The sequence below is a fragment of the Pongo abelii genome, chromosome 12 (assembly GCF_028885655.2).
Source record: "Pongo abelii isolate AG06213 chromosome 12, NHGRI_mPonAbe1-v2.0_pri, whole genome shotgun sequence".
Taxonomy (NCBI): Eukaryota; Metazoa; Chordata; class Mammalia; order Primates; family Hominidae; genus Pongo; species Pongo abelii.
Window position 1 is genome coordinate 113761925 of NC_071997.2, and position 22119 is coordinate 113784043.

Consider the following 22119-nt stretch of genomic DNA (forward strand, 5'->3'; position numbering starts at 1 on the left):
TCTTGCTGAGTTTATTTATAGAACCCAGTGGCTCACATGCACCAGACCTACTCCTTGCCCAACGTTGGCAGACATGACTCTCTAGTGTTTTATGTCTTCCAGAGTTAGCATAGGCTTTGGTGCTCTATGTCCTTTTTTCCAGCCAATAGCCACCATCTTGTAATGTCACCATTCCTTCCACTTAATGCTTTTTTCTCTACTATGATGCCACTACTCCTGTATCTCATGATGATTCTTCAGTCATCCATTCCTCATCATAATGGATTTTCAGAATTTTTTCTCCAGAAAGTAGTTTTGACAGTGATCTGTGGGACATAATCATGAATAGTTTGATTGCTAATGAGAAGGCCAAGAATATTATGTCATCAAGGTGAGTAAAGATGATGGGAGATGAAAAAGGGAACTCTATATCAGCCTACTTTAATGGACCAAATACCTATATGTGTTTTGGGAATTGAGTTCCAGGTGTAAGAAGTTACCAGGGCCATATATGATTAGAGTTGGAAATAAGTTCTTCAAAAAGCATTTCACAGCATGGGCTTTTCTGCTAATTTATCTTGCTTTTTTCAACTACTAATCAAAGCCAGTAGGGATAGATAACTACTGACTCCATCCCTATCCAAAGCAGGATTTCATAATACCTGATTACAAATATACCCTGTACTTGATATACTCTTGGGATTTTTGCATTCTCAGAAATAGAGGAAAGAACCTTACAATATCCACCCAATTTACTAAGAAAGAGACTAGTTTTGGAGGTTTAGAATGATGTGGTTTGGACCAAAATATGTGATTGGTAAGTGTCATAAAAGCCACGTAAATCTGGAAGATGGTACTTTTACAGATGCCCGAAATAGTCCCAGCCCAGCAAACCCCGTTGATAACGAGTATCTTTTGTCAACAGAGGAGGCCTCCTGGAACTAATTCATAAAAAATAATTCACAGTGGACCAGATGCTTTCAACCACAGGATGTTGAGGATTTTTCACTATAGGTTGAACTTTTAGAAATAACATTTGTCAATGTTGTTTTTATAAGATGATTGATTATTTTAGTTAGCAAGCATTTAATGAACACCTACACTAGATGGATCAGTAACACAAACATGAAAACAGACTTAGTTTTGGGTATAATGCCCACCCAGATTCAAATGGCTTCTAGGGAGCAAACTTGGTCATTGGTTGAAAGTTAATCCAACATGAAAATATCTTTCTGAACAAAATTTCTGTAAATAAGAAAAAATATAAACCCAGAATTATAGCAATGGAAACACAAATTTCGGTTTCTACAAAAATAGTTTTTTAAAGATCATAGAAGATGAGAAAATAAAAAAATACTTGCATATTAGAATTGTATGCCTAGTTTTTCTCATTTTATATTTAAAGAAACTTAGGCTCAGATAGAGAAGGGACTTTTTTGAAGTAACAGAGTAAAAAATTGAGTAAAATTCCAACTTTTTAACTCCAAGTCTAGTATGTTGCTCCTTTCTCTCCTAATCTTCATTCTTTTCCTATTGCCTTCCTGAGCTACTGGTAACAGTTTTGAGTTTCTTTGTACTGAGGCACTGACAATGCCAGGAGAAAGTGCACAGGAAGTTATCACTTGCCTGCACATGAGCAACTAGGCTTTTTATTCCCTCAGTTGAAAATGCAGGCTGTTTTTTGGTTGGGTGACATAGCAATTAAAAAATTCTATATGACTAAACATTCTGGTCACCTCTACAGAGGGTTATATTTCCCACATGTACTTTTCCACAGAAGCCATCATAGAGCTATGCTGTAATTCTTTCTTCCCTTCCCTCCAGGTGTCTGTGTCTTTCCCACACATTGTAAGGAACAGGACAGTCCCTCTGATGTGCTGCTACCTGGCCGCCACGCAGATCATGAGGGGAGAGAAGCAGGCTGCTTCGGGGAATCCTGCCATAGAGGCTGGGTGGGAGAGAACAGGAGCTCAGATGTGAAGAACAGGGACAAGGGAGCAAGGTATAGCAGCGCCAGCATTTTCAGAGTCAAAGCAAGAAACTGTGAGAAGCCCATCTTAGAAACCCTCTTCTCTGAGCTATCCCAGTAATGTGATTTTATTATACTATTGTGCCCTAAGGTAACATTCTTCTACCAGGAAGAGGGAGATTGACTATTTTATCAGTCATTAATTTTGGTAAGTATTTTTGAGTCTTATTTGTATAATAAAAACTAGATGGAAAAACAGCTGGCAAATTGTGTGTGTGTCTGTGTGTGTATGTGTGTGTATGATTTATCATATATATCACACGTATGATATATATGTGATATATATTATATGTATGTTTATATATATCAGCAGATTTATATATGCTTATTGGTTCCGCTCAGCTTTCTGTTCCCACATGAGTATGGAATTTATGTTGGGTTCTGCAAAAGACAAACCTCCTCACTCAAAGCTTTTGCTCATTCTGGGATTCAAGAGAATTATAAACTACCAATGCAAGGCAAGGTTGGACAAATGGGCAAATGAAGAGTGCTAATAGAGACAGATCCTTGGGAGACTTTGCTATGGATGATTCCTGGACTGAGAGTCCCACCAGGGAACTTTTGCAGTGGCTGGTTTCAAATACCTCTGGTAGCTCCCACAATGACATGCACCTCTGTACTCTCACCCTGGTCTCAGCATTGAGGCCTGAAAATACTTGCATTTTCTTTTCCTTAAGAACAAAGATAATCAGTCCTGTTTTTATTCACATGTTTCTTCTTATTTTATCCCTTGCCAGGACCCCCAGAGGCAGATCCCAGGTAATTCTGGCAGTTGCAGGCTACCTCGGAATAGGGTTGTTTTTTGTTTGCTGTCTGGGTCAGGTCCCGACCAACTTTATGGAGGACTCTTTATATTCTCATCCTGGGTTATCAGGGAGTTCACAAAGGAGGAATACCTGGTGTTCTAACAAAGTTATTCAGGAAAAGAAAGAACAGCATTGGTATTCATTTGCCAGATATATATTTATTAAAATAGGGCTCAGTGTTGGAAATAGAAAGAAATAGATAATCCCTGCTGTGGAGAGGCCCACATTGTGGTGGGAAAGCAGACATGGCAACAGGCAATCACAAAATGGTGTGTTGCTAGCAGACAGGTATGCATGCAGTATAATAGTAGCATAGAGAATAAAACCATCTCCCATGTGAGAAGGAGTCATAAAAGAGGTGAGAACTGAGTTGAGCTATAAGGAATAATCTAGAGTTCACCAATCTAGGAAAGGGTAAAAAAATAAACAGACAAAAGACACAGCATATGCAATACTGCAGAATACATATTACAGTTAATCTATTACTCTAACTCAAGTGGGATAAGGTGTAGTTTATATTTCTCTCTGAAGCCATTGCAATTTTCCCTTCACCTATTGGATTTGTTGTTTGTTTTGAGAAATAAATAAATAGATAAGGAGGAAAGAATTAAAGGCAGAGTGGGATAGAGAGATAAATAAGAATAAAAGTAAATTTGCTAGACCCTTGCTTACATTATTACCACATGAAAACACAGATGGGAAAAATCTCCTTCAAAGTCACTGATTCATTTGTGCCAAACCCTAGTAACACCTAGCAACTTCCTATTATTGAAATTGTGAAACTGAGCCTGGAATGGAACATTCTATATCAGCCTTAGTCATTGATCCCATTGATTCAGCATGGTGCTTCGTGGAATCCAAGAGATTGCCTAGAGCAGGATTCATTCTTTCTGTTTCCTCCAAAGTGCCAGCAAAGCATCTTCAAGTGGAGCCAGCTGATCTGAACAGCATTTGAGCATGCGGTGCTCCCATGAGTTACAAGTACGTGAATTACAGGCAAGATGTGCACACAGGGATAGACACCACTGACTCCAGGAGGCCCCCAAGGGAGGAAGACTTCTTGGTCCACCAAGTTTGGTAATACACCTGGATCCTTCAGCAATGGTATACAAAAGAACTCTCCCTGAAGCATAGGATCCTGAATGCAACATTATTCATGGAAAGTGAAGCAGTACAACGAAGGATCTGGCCTCTTCCTTTCTCCTGGGCTCTGAGTAACTCCCTTGGGAAGGCTGTCCAATCATGGCAGTCAGAGGTTATGTCCAAGTGTTGTTTGAGGGGAGCAGCGAAGAGCCGACTGCAGGTGTGGGCATGCCCCCTCCTCCATCCTAGGCCTTCTGGAGAAGACTGCGCTTTCTGAGAAAAGCCTAATGAAAAGGATCAAGCTCACACAGAGGCCCTGCTGTGCAGGAAGATTGCTTCCAAGAAGCCATTTATTTTTAGTTTAACAACTGTGCGTTTGGTCCCCACACAATTTATCTTCATGCAAAATCACATACCTGTGTGCCAGATGTGCACAGCTGTATATGAGCAACTGCTGATCTATCTGTATCACATGCCAAGTGCCTGTTTCTTTAAATTAGGGTGGGTTGGGATTTGGGCCATGTGAAAATTTCATTTTGTAACCAGAAACCAAGCAAGCCCTGACTATGGAGGGGCGGAGGCTGGGGGCTGGCGTTGAGCATAGCATGATGATGAACCAAGGTTGACTTAGTCTTTTCCAGGACCCCCCAGAAACTCCCCCTTTCACGACCCCTAAAATTCAGCTGCATTCTAGGTCTGGAGAGGTTAGACTATCTGGAGACTTAGTTCTGCCAAAGTGTGCGGCCCTTGTAAATGCCTGTGGTGAAACTGCAAAACCTCTGCCCAGCCCTCAGGAGCTCTTGAAGCAAAATAGAACTTGACATTTTTAGATGGTGTTTGAGTTTTTACCCTCTGGATTCAGAAGAAGCAAGACCACAGTACACGAAATGAAGGCTACTACCCCAGTAGCGGGGCATTGCAATCCACCCAAGAGCAGGAAACTGAAGTGATGAGGGGACCGTTCCTCTGGAAACCCACATCTTTGCGTGCACTGAGGGATCTACAACAGAACACGTGGACGTTTCCCCTCTGGTCTTGCCTATTTGTGCTTTCATAGCCAAAGAAAGTCAATAGGAAAAGGAGACTCATCCATCATTTTGTCAGTTTATGACTTATTTTTGAGTATCCACTAATGCTAGGTGTCCAGGTAGATATCAACAGGAGGTAAAGGAGTACAGTGCTTGACCCATAATAAATATTCAATATATGTTAATTGCTGATAAGGTGATTGCAGATGTACTATTTTTTTTTTCAATTTTTGAGGACCTACCAGATGTCAGATACTATGCATAAAGTCCCCTGTTAATTCTTACATCGCAACAAAGCAGGCAATATTACTCCTATTTCACCAGTAGGAAAACTGAGGCTCAGAGAGGTTACAAAACTTAATTTAAAAAGTCATGTATCTCATACATGGTGGAGTTAGGCTTAAGATTTAGCTGTGTTTGATTTCAAATTCTGTCTTCATTCCACCATGCTGCTGTTGTTTCTTCTCTAGCAGTTCTCAGAGCCTCAAGAGAAGGCTTTTCCCTCTAGGAGTGTACTGCATTTGCTCCTTCTGGCCTGGAGACCTGCCCCTTTAATAGGTAACCTGGATGAAAGACCCCAGAGCGACCTCCCCACAGTTACACCTCCTAGTTCCTTTCTGGTTCTCACATGGGCAGGCACTGATAAATCAGCTCACAGTACACAGGCTCAGTTTGAATTTCAACAAAATTTTCTAAAAACAGTAACCAGATGCAATTCAAATCACATTTTGTCCACATAAGGAATCCATTCCAAGAAAAGTCAGAGGATGCGTCTCAGTCAGATGAGTGGCTTCTAATCTTCCCTGGCCTTGTTTTAGAACTCCAAGAAGAAATAATACCCAGATTAATTTTAGAGTTCAGTCATTGAATTGGTCTCAGGAAAATTGCATATATAATTTAGTCTTATAACGATAACCCCGAGATCAAAGATCACTCAAGGGTAGTGATCCCTCTAGACACCTGTCACACTCAAAACAATTTCCTCTTTTCAGTTTAAAGAACTATTTCAGACTTTGTTTTCTCACAGGCTACTTTGAAGAAACAGGCCACCATCCTGGGAGTAAAACAGAGTTCTTCATGAATTACATCATTTATTTTTCAACAAATATTAATTTAATTTGGTTTAGTTTAACAAGAGCGCATGATCACAGATTTGATAACCAAATGGATTCCTTGACGTAAACTTCAGTCCTGGTTTAGCTCTCTTCCAGGAAGAAAAACAAAGTCTCTCAAAGGTAATTGGTATATCACTCTTCCAAAGTGGAAAAAAAAAGAAAGGGTAGGCTTTCAATTTTCTTAAACATAAAACTCAAAATCCACATATAATAATAAACAAATGGTTTAAGGCATTTTATGTCATAAATGTCCTGCCATTATTTAGTTATGAATTTTCAGGTTGAGGAATTATGCTAAAACCCAAGAGTCATTATGGAATGTCTGTATATTTGATTTCCAAAGCTCCAGATAGGTTTTAATGTGTTCAATATTATACCACTGTACTCCCCAAACTATTTCTGTATCCTCAGAGACATGTCCTAATAGCAGGCCTCTGTGTCTTCTGCTTAGTGAAAAGTGTGAATAATAGCTCCAAAAAGAATATATATGTAATATATAGTATTTTTTTTTTTTTTACTTTAACATGTGTTCCCACATAGCCAAATGATTCAACTCAGTACAGTTAACAATTTAGAAAGGGATTCATTGAATTTTTCAGGTCTCTTCATGGCCAGAGTTGCTTTGTAAGGAGACCCTAAATGTGGAATAATCAACATGTTAAAGTAATCTAGATGTTTATGATTTGATAACTCTTTAGTGCATTGTTTAACAACATGTTTTCAATTTACTTTCCTTCAAATAGCTCCAAATAACCCCGTGATTTTGGATGATTGATTATGGGAATGCTGCTTTCACTGTACATCCAAGGTAATTTTAAAATTACATCTTCTTTTCATTGTTAAGGGGTAAAATCATTTGCAGGTCTTGACATGATTTATCAGAGATAGAGGGACAAAGGGTCAGTCCTGGTCTCACTCTATTAGGACATTATTATGTGATCCCAGAAGGAAAGCACGCAGCTCTGTGGAAGCTGGGTTCTAGTTCCAACATGCCAATAATCAGTTCTGTGGCCCTAGAAAAGTCATCAAATTCCCGGGCCTCACTTTCCTTCCATTTGGAAACCAACAAAACAATTCAAATCAACACTTCTTCCCTAGAGATTGTGATTCATTGTAAGTGGAGATGGGCCCAGAAATCTGTATTTTCTGCTTAAGAACCTGTTGTTTATAACCAGACCATTTGGAAAATACTAGATTAAATAGCTTCTAAGTCCAAGTCTAAAATTGTACAACTCTAGAACCAAGATTTTCTGTTCTCCAGACATTTTTTCTTTCAATATAACTATTCGATTTTGTAAAATTATTTATCCATCTTAATGACAATCTTACTTCACAGTGATTGATGCCTGTTTCTCTCAGACACTGTGCTCATGCTTGTATGGAAATAACCTGTTTAATCCTACTAAGAACTTCACACTCTCAGTATGTTAGTATGATTATTAATCCTACATGCTGCAACAAACTCCCCAATCTCAGGGGCTTAACAAAGTAAAGATGTATTTCCTGCATATGTAAAATCCTCCTTCACCTTGTAACTATACTGTCTCAAACACATGTTCTTTATGGGAAGAGAAAGACGGGGACCCTCTGAATGATACCTATCTTGACACTTCTGTTCACAGTTCATTGGTTAAAATATCATATAACCTGATGTAATTGAAAGGCAGGGAAATATAAAGGAACATATACACATCTGGTAAGCAAAATCATCCACAGTAGAGAAGCTAGATTTCACAGTTGAAGAAACTGCAGCTCAGGAAGGCCAATTAAGAGTAGGGTGGGACCGGCCGGGAGCGGTGGCTCACACCTGTAATCCCAGCATTTGGGAGGCTGAGGCGGGCGGAGCAGGAGGTCAGGAGATCAAGACCAACCTGCCTAACACAGTGAAACCCCGTCTCTACTAAAAATACAAAAAATTAGCCGGGCATGGTGGCAGGCACCTGTAGTCCCAGCTACTTAGGAGACTGAGGCAGAAGAATGGCATGAACCCAGGAGGCGGAGCTTGCAGTGAGCCGAGATTGTGCCACTGCACTCCAGCCTGGGCGACACAGTGAGACTCAGTCTCAAAAAAAAAAAAAAAAAAAAAAATGAGTAGGGTGGGACCATACTTGAATGTCACCTGGCATTTCATACAAAAAAAGAAGGCAGAGTTTCCAAGAATAGAATGTATATTTTTCCTTAGAGAGAAGATTTATTTTTCAAACACATAACTAGAGAAATGATATTGTTAAAGTTGTCCTTGCTACTGTGTCTTTGCATGCTAAAATCAAAAGACATCTCTCTCCTTCAAGCAGGCAGATATTCCTAATAAGGGGCCATGGGGTCTAAGGAGATTGACTTTGCTGTGGTCTACTGTGAGTGTGACTCACTCATGACAATGAAATAGGGATCTCCAGATGTCAAAAATCATTCTTTCACCTTAGCTTTCTCAAACGGTTCTCATCACAGATCATGTCTTCATAACTCAACCTGTGAAATAACAGCTTTGCCCATTCAGAGCACACCTGTCATAAATAGATACTGTTTTCTTTCTGTCAATATTTTGATGCTGAGAGACCTCTCAATAATTCAATGATGAATTTTAAGGGTGTGGAGGGACCCCAAGATCTGTGGCAACAGAATTCGGGATGATAGGTCTTGTGTTGGAGGAGCCTCTAGTCTGCAGCAAAACAAAAAAAATCACAACAAAGACATGGGGTGGTGCCATCGTCAGTGTACGTCTGAATTAATGAGGCCTAGAGAAGGAAACAGGTACTTCTGCTGGCTGAGGACTCAGAAAGGGCAGGGGAGAGAGAGAGAAAGAGAGAGAGAGGATGATGATTGATACAGGTCTGCATGGATGAGGCGTCATTGGTCAGATATATGGAGTGGGGCAGGAGTTGGAATGCATTCCAGGGGAGGGGAGAACTTGAGCAGGAACGTTTAGGTAGCAGAGAGTCTTAGCATCTGGGAGAATGCAGTGGGCAGGTGATGGCTAGAAATATGGCTTGAGCTAAAAGTTCAAAAATCTAAATGTCGTACAAAGGAGTTTGGTCTTTACCCTATGTGCATTGGAGGCATCTGAGGTTTTTAACCAGGGGATAAAATATGTGCTGTGGAAAGATTGTTTGTGTGTTCTGGAGAGATGGAATGCTGCACTTGCACAGCATCTCTGGATAAATCTAAACAACAGTGTAACACTGACAGATAGTTAAATGTGCCCCAATATCTATCTTATTCTACTTATATATAATAATAGACATTTAAGCCAGGCATGTGACTATTCAGAAGGAAGATGAATTTCTCAGGTTTTCTTACAGTTGGTATGGCCATGAAACTAAGTTCCAGCCAATGAGACTTCAGCTTAAAGATTGTGGCTGCTCCTGGATGTTTTTCTTAAAAGACCTCTGGCACACATGGAGGCATCTCTTGTCTTCTTGCTACTACTTAGAATGCAAATGAGAGGTCTACCCATTTGGGCCACTTTTTGACAAGGCCAAGTTGAATTGAAAAGGCCAATTGATTTCTTCTTCATTGAATTGCTTTCCCACTTTTGTTAAAAGTCAGTTGGGCTTAGATGTGGGGGTCTATTTTTGAGTTCTCTATTCTGTTCCATTGATCAATGTGTCTATCTCTCTGCCAAGAACACATTGTGTTAAACACTGTGATTATACAGTCTGCTTTTATGTCAGGTAGAGTGATTCCTCCCAATTTATTATTCTATCTCAAAACTCACGATTCATTTGAAGAAGCACATTTTAATTCATAACCTAAAATACACATACATGTATATGCACATATACGTGAAACATGTTTGATGAAAAACTTACATTGATTATTTGTGATATGGCCTAATATTTTTCTAACTATACTATTGTATTCTATTTCATTCTATTTTTTCATTCAAACATACTGGTCATGGTACACTAAAATGACTTCATTATCATCTAATGGATCTCTCGATCCACAGTTTAAAAAACACTCCACTGGAAGGAGAGGGTAGTGCATATTGACCATAAATCCACCATATCCCCCATAGATGAAACCTACAGTGAAAGCCTCATTGGAGGTGTAACAAACAATGAAGTTGTCCCGCTGCACATCAGGTTTCTTTCCACTTGGGAGAAGGGCTTGTAGGGGACATAAAGCCCATTTTTTGAGGATGTTCTCACCAGGAAAAAAATCTCCAGTTTGTAAATATGGGATTGGTTTTCTTTAAAAATAAAAAAAAAATGCTCAATAAGAAACTTAAAAACTGTAAAATAATATTCATTTTCATGCTAATCAGCAGACCAATTTTTCCTTACATATTGTCTTTTATCCTTATACTATACTGCTCTAAGAGTTATACAGTATAATTTCAATTTTCTATATGATGAAAATATAGATGCATAGAAGTTTAGTGATTTGCCCAGATTTGCACATCTGATAGGCAGCACAGGTCAGACTCAAATATGTGCCATGACCCTGAATCTCATGAATGAAACTAACCTGAGACCCTCCATGTGGTCAAAAGTCAGGAGCCTGTAAAGGAGGGAGATGGACTCTTCCAGAGGGTTTGTAAGATTGTTCTGAAGATGACGTAATAACTGCCGACATGGACCATGAAACTGAGGGTGACACCCTGAGCTGCTTTCTTTTGGGTCTCCGAGAAAGCCTTCATGGAGTGGAGCCACCACACTAGCCCAGGACAGCTACAGCTGTTCTTCTACATGAACAGAAAGAAAAACTTTTATCAGGTTTATGCCACTGTTATTTTGGGTTTATGTTATTCACAGTTGAATCTAATCCTAACTGATACAACCACTATCCTGCAAAAACGGTGGCAAAAAATATATATCACATATCCATCACATAAATCCACTTTTATAAGGAAATGAAGTCAAATTATTACCCCCAATAAAAAGGTGTTTTGCAACATGACCCAGGAATTTAGAAGTACCATTTGTTCACTATTTCTCCCCGTCTCACAGCTCTCCTGGCCTCAGCAGATAAGTATATGAGAGCACAGTTTTCCTGGTGTCAGGATATGAAGATCCAGGGAACAAAGAACCTCAAAGAACAACACCTGGATTGTCAAGGTTTGGCCAGCAGTGCACTTTCTCCAACCTTACAGTCATATGCAAGGTGAAAAACTCTCTTGTTTTCTCTTTTCCTAAGTTCTCTAAAAGAAGAAAGAAAAGGGACAAAGACAGATAAGTGGAATTTAAGAAAAATGAAATATAAACAAACTACACTTTTCACTGAACAGAAAAGCTCAATTAAGCAAAGACAGAGAGAAGAGACATGTAGGATGCTAATTTGAACCATAGCCCCATGTCTAATGCTTTTAGCCAAGGAAAGAAGAGAAAAGCAAAAAAGAAATCTGAGTCAGAGGGAAGATGTCATGGTGAGTTTCAATGGGAAGAATTCCTTATTAATTCTAAAGAACACGATGCAACATGGATTTAATTATACAAGTCAACCCACCCACATTCCTCCGCTGCCTTTCACACACATGGGCTTCTAAGGATGATGAAAGGTGGGTGGGGAGAAAGGGAAAAGGAAGCAGAGCACTGGATGGCTAGGGCCACTGAGAAGACAGCTCTACCCTAGAGCTCTGTGGCTGTGGCTTCACCCTTTCTAAACATGAGCGCCGCATTGCCCAACTCCAGTTGCTGCAATAGCGCCTGACCATGGCCTAGCAAACTCATTCACCTTGGGTCCGGGACACTTCTATGTTGTTCTATTTACTGTGAGGGGAATTTCTTAAGCCTTTGAGAAACGGAGAGGAGGATAGATAAGAGCTTAAAAAAAATCTCTCAGCTGCTTTTAATTTCCTATGGGAAACACAAAGCAATCTCACCAAGTTTTTCACTAAGAGCAAGTCTCCATTAAAACTCCAAAGAGTTTAACTGTATCAGAAATTTGAAACACTGCTCAGGTTTTCCTAAAGTTTCCTTGGGACTTTTAACCTATACTATCATCAATACCCCAATCTCTGCACCAGCAAAATCATTAAAAATGTCCCATAACCAAGACCCCATTGTTTCTTCCTGCTTTTTCTTTCACTTTCAGACAATACCTGTGAGGGTCCTAGCTGAGAGAGGCCCACTGACCGTTCTGTGCTTTAGCTAACTATCTCTGGACGGTTTTAGACTTTCAAACTGAGGACATCCCACTTGGATAGAAAGCCGTGATGGAACTATGAAGTCACAGGGCATCAGCATGAGGGTTCAGTTGCCGATAACAAAACAAACAAACACCCACTCTAGCTGTCTCAAGCAAAAGGAATGTGATGCAGGGAACTATGTGCTTAGAAAACCTTTGAAAGGCTTTAGGCAGACTTCCGTGAAAGACTCTCAGAACAGCACCACCGAACTGGTCTGTCAAAGTAGCTACTTCATCTCAACCAGTTTTTGAAAGGTGATTTTCAAAAATTTTTCAATGACTCATTTTTAAAAACTAAAATTATTTTGAGATAATTTTAGATTTGCATGCGAGTAAGTGTTTAAGAAATAATATGGATTGCTGGCAAGATGGCCGAATAGGAACAGGTCCACTCTGCAGCTCCCAGTGAGATCGACACAGAAGGCAGATGATTTCTGCATTTCCAACTGAGGTAACCAGTTCATCTCATTGGGACTGGTTGGACAGTGGGTGTAGCCCATGGAGGATGAGCTAAAGCAGGGTGGGGCGTCGCCTCACCTTGTAAGCACAAGGGGTTGGGGAGTTCTCTCCCCTACCCAAGAGAAGCTGTGAGGGACTGTGCCTGAGGAATGGAGCACTCCGGCCCAGATACTGCACTTTTCCCATGGTCTTCGCAACCCGCAGACCAGGAGATTCCCTCTGGTGTCTACACCACCAGAGCCCTGGGTTTCAAGCACAAAACTGGGCAACTGTTCTGGGCAGACACTGAACTAACTGCAGGAGGTTTTTTTTTTTTTTTTTTTTTTTTCTTTTCCCATACCCCAGTGGTGCCTGTAACACCAGAAAGACAGAATAGTAGAATAGTTCACTCCCCTGGAAAGGGGGCTGAAGCCAGGGAGCCAAGTGGTCTGGTTTGGCAGGTCCCACCCCCACAGAGCCCAGCAAACTAAGATCCACTGACTTGAAATTCTCGTAGCCAGCCCAACAGTCTGAGCTTGACCTGGGACACTCCAGCTTGGTGTGGGGAGGGGTGTCCGCCATTGCTGAGGCTTGAGTAGGTGGTTTTACCCTCATAGTGTAAACAAAGACAACTGGGAGTTTGAACTGGGTAGAGCCCACTGCAGCTCAGCAAGGCCACTGCGGCCAGACTGCCTCTCTGGGCAGAGCATCTCTGAAAAAACGGCAGCATCCCCAGACAAGGACTTATAGATAAAACCCCCATCTCCCTGGGACAGAGCTCCTGGGAGAAGGGGCGGCTGTGGGTGCAGCTTCAGCAGACCTAAATATTTCTGCCTGCTGGCTCTGAAGAGAGCATGGATCTCCCAGCACAGCTTTTGAGCTCTGCTAAGGGTCAGACTGCCTCCTCAAGAGGGTCCCTGACCCTAGTGTATCCTATCTGGGGGACAACTCCCAGTAGGGGCTGACAGACATCTCATACAGGAGAGCTCTGGCTGACATCTGGCAGGTGCCCCTCTGGGACAAAGCTTTCAGAGGAAAGAACAGGCAACAATCTTTGCTATTCTGCAGCCTCTGCTTGTGACACCCAGGCAAACAGGGTCTGGAGTGGACCTCCAGAAAACTGCAGCAGACTTGCAGCAGAGGGTCCTGACTGTTAGAGACCCCATACGAAGGTCGCCAACATCAAAGACCAAAGGTAGATAAATCCACGAAGATGGGGAGAAACCAGCACCAAAAGGCTGAAAATTCCAAAAAACCAGCTTCTCCTCCAAAGGATCACACCTCCTTGCCAGCAAGGGAACAAAACTGGACAGAGAATGAGTTTGACGAATTGACAGAAGTAGGCTTCAGAAGTTGGGTAATAACAAACTCCTCTGAGTTAAAGGAGCATGTTCCAACCCAATGCAAGGAAATTAAGAACCTTGAAAAAAGGTCAGACGAATTGCTAAGTAGAATAACCAGTTTAGAGAAGAACATAAACGACCTGATGGAGCTGAAAAACACAGCACAAGAACTTCGTGAAGCATTCACAAGTATCAATAGCTAAATCGATCAGGCAGAAGAAAGGATAACAGAGATTGAAGATCAACTTAATGAAATAAAGCAAGAAGACAAGATTAGAGAAAAAAGAATGAAAAGGAATGAACAAAGACTCCAAGAAATATGGGACTATGTGAAAAGACCAAATCTACTTTTGATTGGTGTACCTGAAAGTGACAGGGAGAATGGAACCAGGTTGGAAAACACTCTTCATGATATTATCCAGGAAAACTTCCCCAACCCAGCAGGATAGGCCAACATTCAAATTCAGGAAATACAGAGAACACTACAAAGATACTCCTCGATAAGAGCAACCCCAAGACACATAATTGTCAGATTCACCAAGGTTGAAATGAAGGAAAAAAATGTTAAGGGCAGCCAGAGAGAAACATTGGATTACCCACAAAGGGAAGCCCATCAGACTAACAGCGGATCTCTCAGCAGAAACCCTACAAGCCAGAAAAGAGTGGGGGCCAATATTCAACATTCTTAAAGAAAAGAATTTTCAAACCGGAATTTCATATCCAGCCAAACTAAGCTTCATAAGCGAAAGAGAAATAAAATCCTTTACAGACAAGCAAATGCTGAGAGACTTTTGTCACTACCAGGCCTGCCTTACAAGAGCTCCTAAAGGAAGCACTAAACATAGAAAGGAACAACCGATACCAACCACTGCAAAAACATACCAAATTGTAAAGAAACTGCATAACTAATGGACAAAATAACCAGCTAGCATAATAATGATAGGATCAAATTCAGACATAAAAATATTAACATTAAATTTAAATGGGCTAAATGCCCCCAATTAAAAGACAGACTGGCAAATTGGATAAAGACTCAAGACCCATTGGTGTGCTGTATTCAGGAGGCCCATCTCACATGCAAAGATACACATAGGCTCAAAATAAAGGGATGGAGGAATATTTACCAAGCAAGTGGAAAGCAAAACAAACAAAACAAACAAACAAACAAAAACAAAAACAGGAGTTGCAATCCTGGTCTCTGATAAAACAGACTTTAAACAAACAAAGATCGAAAGAGACAAAGAAGGGCATTACGTAATGGTAAAGGGATCAATGCAATAAGAAGAGCTAACTATCCTAAATATATATGCACCCAATACAGGAGCACCCAGATTCATAAAGCAAGATATTAGAGACCTACAAAGAGACTTAGACTCCCACACAATAATAATGGGAGACTTTAACACTTCTGTCAATATTAGACAGTTCAATGAGACAGGAAATTAACAAGGATATTCAGGACTTGAACTCAGCTCTGGATCAAGTGGACCTAATAGACATCTATAGAACTCTCCACCCCAAATCAACAGAACATACATTCTTCTCAGCACCTCATCGCACTTATTCTAAAATTGACCACATAATTGGAAATAAAACACTCCTCAGCAAATGCAAAAGAATGGAAATCATAACAAACAGTCTCTCAGACCACAGTGCAATCAAATTAGAACTCAGGGTTAAGAAACTCACTCAAAACTGCACAACTACACGGAAACTGAATAACGAGCTCCTGAATGAATACTGGTAAATAATGAAATGAAGGCAGAAATAAAGATGTTCTTTGAAACCAATGAGAACAAAGACACAATGTAACAGAATGTCTGGGACACATTTGAAGTAGTATGTAGAGGGAAATTTATAGCACTAAATGCCCACAAGAGAAAGTAGGAAAGATCTAAAATCGACACCCTAATATCACAATTAAAAGAACTAGAGAAGCAAGAGCAAACAAATTCAAAAGCTACCAGAAGACAAGAAATAACTAAGATCAGAGCAGAAATGAAGGAGATAGAGACACAAAAAAAACCTTCAAAAAATCAATGAATCCAAGAGCTGGTTTTTTGAAAAGATCAACAAAATATAGACCACTAGCCAGACTAATAAAGAAGAAAAGAGAGAAGAATCAGATAGACACAATAAAAAACGATAAAGGGGATATCACCACTGGTGCCACAGAAATACAAACTACCAACAGAGAATACTATAAACACCTCTACACAAATAAACTAGAAAATCTAGAAGAAATGGATAAATTCCAGGACGCATACACCCTCCCAAGTCTAAACCATGAAGAAGTCTAATCCCTGAATAGACCAATAAAAAGTTCTGAAATTGAGGCAGTAATTAGTAGCCTACCAACCAAAAAAAGTCCAGGACTAGACAGATTCACAGATGAATTCTACCGGAGATACAAAGAGGAACTTGTACCATTCCTTCTGAAACTATTCCAAACAACGGCAAAAGAGGGATTCCTCCCTAACTCATTTTATGAGGCCAGCATCATCCTGATAGCAAAATGTGCCAGAGACAAAACAAAAAAAAGAAAATTTCAGGCCAATATCCCTCATAAACATCGATGCAAAAATCCTTAATAAAATACTGGCAAACACAATCCAGCAGCATATCAAAAAGCTTAATCCACCAGGATCAAGTCGGCTTCATCCCTGGGATGCAAAGCTGGTTCAGCATACACAAATCAATAAATGTAATCCATCACATAAACAGAACCAATGACAAAAACCACATGATTATCTCAATAGATGCAGAAAAGGCCTTTGACAAAATTCAACAGCCCTTCATGCTAAAAACTCTCAATAGACTAGGTATTGATGGAATGCATCTCAAAATGATAGGAGCTATTTATGACAAATCCACAGCTAATATCCTACTGAATGGGCGAAAGCTGTAGGCATTCCCTTTGAAAACCAGCACAAGACAAGGATGCCCTCTCTCACTACTCCTATTCAACATAGTATTGGAAGTTCTGGCCAGAGCAGTTAGGCAAGAGAAAGAAATAAAGAGTATTCAGATAGGAAAAGAGGAAGTCAAATTGTCTCTGTTTGCAGATACATGATTGTATATTTAGAAAACTCCACTGTCTCAGCCCCAAATCTCCTTAAGCTGATAAGCAACTTCAGCAAAGTCTCAGGATACAAAATCAATGTACAAAAATCACAAGCATACCTATACACCAATAACAGACAAACAGAGAGCCAAATCATGAGTGAAGTCCCATTCACAATTGCTACAAAGAGAACAAAATACCTAGGAATCCATCTTACACGGGATGTGAAGGACTTCTTCAAGGAGAACTATACACAACTGCTCATCGAAATAAAAGAGGACACAAACAAATGGAAGAACATTCCATGCTCATGAATAGGAAGAATCAATATCGTGAAAATGGCCACACTGTCCAAGGTAATTTATAGGTTCAATGCCATCCCCATCAAGCTACCAATGACTTTCTTCACAGAATTGGAAAAAACTATTTTAAACTTCACATGGAACCAAAAAAGAGTCCGCATAGCCAAGACAATCCTAAGCAACAAGAACAAAGCTGGAGACATCATGCTACCTGACTTCAAACTATACTACAAGGTTATAGTAACCAAAACAGCATGGTACTGGTACCAAAACAGATCTATAGACCAATGGAACAGAACAGAGGCCTCAGAAATAACACCACACATCTATAAGCATCTGATCTTTGACAAATCTGACAAAAACAAGCATTGGGGAAAGGATTCCCTATTCAATAAATGATGTTGGGAAAACCGGCTATCCATATGCAGAAAACTGAAACTGGACCCCTTCCTTACACTTTATAGAAAAATTAACTCAAGATGGATTAAAGACTTAAACATAAGACCTAAAAGCATAAAAATCCTAGAAGAAAACCTAGGCAATGCCATTGAGGACATAGGCATGGGCAAAGACTTCAACGTCTAAAACACCAAAAGCAATGGCAACAAAAGCCAAAATTGACAAATGGGATCTAATTAAACTGAAGAGCTTATGCGCAGCAAAAGAAACTATCATCAGAGTGAACAGAGTGAACAACCTATAGAATGGGAGAAAATTTTTGCAATCTATCCATCTGACAACGGGCTAATATCCAGAATCTACAAAGAACTTAAACAAATTTAGAAGAAAAAAAAAACAACCCCATCAAAAAGTGGGCAAAGGATATGAACAGACACTTCTCAAAAGAAGACATTTATGCAGCCAACAAACATATGAAAAGAAGCTCATCATCACTAGTCACTAGAGAAATGCACATCAAAACCACAATGAGATATCATCTCATGCCAGTTAGAATGGCGATCATTAAAAATTCAGGAAATAACAGATGCTGGAGAGGATGTGGAGAAATAGGGATGCTTTTATACTGTTGATGAGAGTGTAAAGTAGTTCAACCATTGTGGAAGACAGTGTGGCGATTCCTCTAGGACCTAGAACTAGAAATACCATTTGGCCCAGCAATCCCATTACTGGGTATATACCCAAAGGATTACAAATCATGCTACTATAAAGACACATGCGCACATATGTTTATTGTGGCACTGTTCACAATAGCAAAGACTTGGAACCACCCAAATGTCCCTCAATGATAGACTGGATAAAGAAAATGTGGCACATATACACCATGGAATACTATGCAGCCATAAAAAAGGATAAGTTCATGTTCTTTTCAGGGACATGGATGAAGCTGGAGAGCATCATTCTCAGCAAACTAACACAAGTACAGAAAATCAAGGACTGCATGTTCTCACTCATAAGTGGGAGTTGAACAATGAGAACACATGGACACAGGGAGTGGAACATCACACACTGGGGCCTCTCGGGGTGTGGGGAGCTAGGGGAGGGATAGCATTAGGAAAAACCTAATGTAGGTGATGGGTTGATGGGTGCAGCAAACCACCATGGCACATGTATACCTATGTAACAAAACTGCACATTCTGCACATGCACCCCAGAACTTAAAGTATAATAAATAAAATAAAATAAAATAAAATAAAGAAATAATACAAGCTGAGTATGGTGGCTCACGCCTGTAATCCCAACATTTTGGGAGGCCAAGGCAGGCTGATCACCTGAAGTTGGGATTTCGAGACCAGCCTGACCAACATGGAGAAACCCTGTCTCTACTAAAAATACAAAATTAGCTAGGCATGGTGGCGCATGCCTGTAATCCTAGCTACTCTGGAGGCGGGAGAATCGTTTGAACCTGGGAGGTGGAGGTTGCGGTGAGCCGAGATTGTGTCATTGCACTCCAGCCTGGGGGACAAGAGCGAAACTCTGTCTCATTAAAAAAAAAAAAAAAAGAATACAAAAATTCTAGGCACTTTTTACTTTGTTTTCCCCAATGACAATGTCTTACAAAACCATAATACACTATCACAACCAGGATATTGACATTGGTCTGATCTACTTGTCTAATTCAAACTCCCCTGGTTTTAATTGTACTTATGTGCGTGTGTGTGTGTGTGTGTGTTTAGTTATTTGTAATTTTATCACTTGTTTAGATTTGTGTATCTGTTACCACAGTCAAGACATAGACCAGGCACCGCGTTGGGCTCAAAAGCCAGGCATGACTATAAAGAATGGTAGTTCATAAGATGGCTCCAGAGATGATTTCTACTGGAATCCTGAAAGAGTTTTTGCTGTGGCACTTTTTTTTGTGATAATTATATAGCCTCCTTTCATAGCAATTTAGACTGAACTTCTGCCATGATTTTGGTGTCTGTATGTTTAAGATAAAGCTAATATTTAGTTATTTCTCCTGGTTTTATTTCATTTCTGGACTAATAATTATTGGCCCTTGTGCTTGAGTGCCAAGGGCTGTGATAGTGGAGACAGAGTTCCTGCTCTGAATGGCTCATAGTGGGAAGAATCATTGTCATAGAACCCACTTTCTTTTTATTTTTACCCCCATGAAAGTATCACATTTTGCTCATCTTGGCTCTCAGCTGCTCCCTTGCTCCAGCCTCCCCAGAGTCTTGGTCCCATTGAATCCTCTAGGCTCATTCCTTCTCCAACAGCTTTTCCATTCCCATCCACCTTCATGGAGCTTCAGAGTTCATTTTATTTCTCATAAAGAAATAACATATTCCAGCCCCAGCCAATCTTATTTTCCACCTCTTTCCAAGAGTCATGTATGAAAACTGCAAACTCTGCTCAGAGTGTCCACTCCATGCCCTAAGAGTAGACATGACCATAGCAAGAGTGAGGAACATTGGAACAAAGAAGACATTGCAAAATAACAACTACAATTACTATGCCTGCCGTAGAAAACTTCTCTCCCCCAGTCACCACTGTCTCTTAAATTCAGTTATATCTTTCTTCAAGAGTAAGCTCAAAACTGCATTATCTAAGAATCTTTCTTTTATTTATCCCACCCAATTTAGACTCTCATTTCATCTTGGACAATCACTATTTTATAAAGTTCCCTTCTGATTCCTACATTCCTCACATCACTGTCTTGCTCAAAACCTATTAAGTCCTCACCGCTGAAAAGACTCTACCTCATTATTATGGCACTCAAGGCCCTCTTCAATCTGTATTCAACTATTATTTGTAAGCTCATCTCAGTAACTTTTCTGCAAACATCCTATGCCCCTTCATTACAAAAGCACTTGCCATTTCCTATAATGTGCCATGCAATTTTGAATTATGGCTTTGTGCATTTTGATCCCTAAGGCTGAAAGTACCATCATACTTTTCTGGCCAATCAAATCTTACCCCAAGAATACTCAAATGGCTCCTACTTAATGAGGCCTTTCCTGATTTACCTTTTCCTTCTTGATCCCTGTTGGGAACCTATAATCAACTGTGCTTTGACACATGCAGTAAATCAATTGTAATGTAGTCGGTGAGTATTTGATGCATCCACTGAATAGTGAGCACAGGAATGAGGCTTAAGTATGGTTCATGTTTCTATCTCTAGAACCTCACACAGGTATGGAGGGGCACAGTGGCAAGGATTAGGAAATATTCTGTTTAAACCAGAGAAATTCTGGAACATACTGCATGCTACTAGAATTTTTATTAAGATTTAGGTATCTAGAAGAAATGGTTTAAAGGAGGTCTGGGGATTGAATGTTGGGACCCTAGGTCACTGGGGTTACAATCTTGAAACAAAAGAAGGCAAAAATCTGCTTTAGTGTTTGAGGAAGTCCTAGAAATTAGTAAACTCATTTTGAACTGGAAGAGAATTAAGTAAGGTTCAGAGGCCCTATTTTGAAACACTGCAATTTCAGAGAAAAAAAATGCTTGAGATGAAATTCAGCAATTTCACTTGGCTATCCTTGAAGCAGATTCCTGATAACTCATTTCAAGTTTTTGTGTTGTAGGATGATAATACCTGAAAGCCCAGAAAGCCTTTTAAAAAATCTCATCAGTGACTATAATTCCTAGGATAACTATTCCAAGATTAGGGATACCTTTGAGTGGTGGCAAAAACAAGAGTAATGGCAGTTCCAGTGGCAAGAGCAGCTTTAGAGGTGGCGAGAGCAGCAGCAGATGGGCTTAGGGGCCCACAGGGAAACCAGCAGCAATGATGATAACCACCATTGACTGAACACCTACTGTGAGCATGAAAAGTTGCCAGATGCTTTATAGACATTATAGTTAACCTTCATAACTATAATTTAAAATGTATATATATAATCCATATTTTGCAAATATAGACACTGTCTCAAAGTGAGGAGGTAACTTGCTTAGATTCATATTGTCAAGTAGTAGCAAAATTTGGATTCACTATTAAGCCCATGGTCTTCCTGCCACATTTTAATTTCTCTTAAAAGTGGGAATACTTGAAAGGACGTATGTCCCAAGAAGTTTTAGAGTATAAAGATGCTGAGTGAAACTGTTGCTGTTGTTATTCATGTCAGAATCATTAAGGCTGTCACAGTCTTGGGATACCAGTAGGTCTAAAATAAGTGGTCGAACTAAACTGAAAGGAGCTTATACTAGTGCCACAGTCTAATCCCACTATTTTCACCCACAATGTGTTTAGGAATCTTCTCTGCCTCCTTTAAAATTTATTTCCAGCATTCTTCACTTGGTGGGAGAAGTTCCCAGTTACCTCTCAAGAAGGAAACTACCCATTAAATGTGCCACTGATTTTTTGAGGGTTGGAGGGAGGCTAACTAGAACCCATTAATG

General features: G+C 40.0%; 1 long non-coding RNA gene across 1 annotated transcript in view; it reads right to left on the reverse strand.

The window, feature by feature from the left end:
• LOC134759721 (uncharacterized) overlaps positions 1–22119 on the reverse strand; it is a 119810-nt gene that overhangs the window by 29746 nt on the left and 67945 nt on the right. The window contains exon 3 of the long non-coding RNA XR_010136353.1: positions 10511–10727. This is a non-coding gene — a long non-coding RNA (uncharacterized LOC134759721). The remainder of the gene's footprint in view (positions 1–10510; positions 10728–22119) is intronic.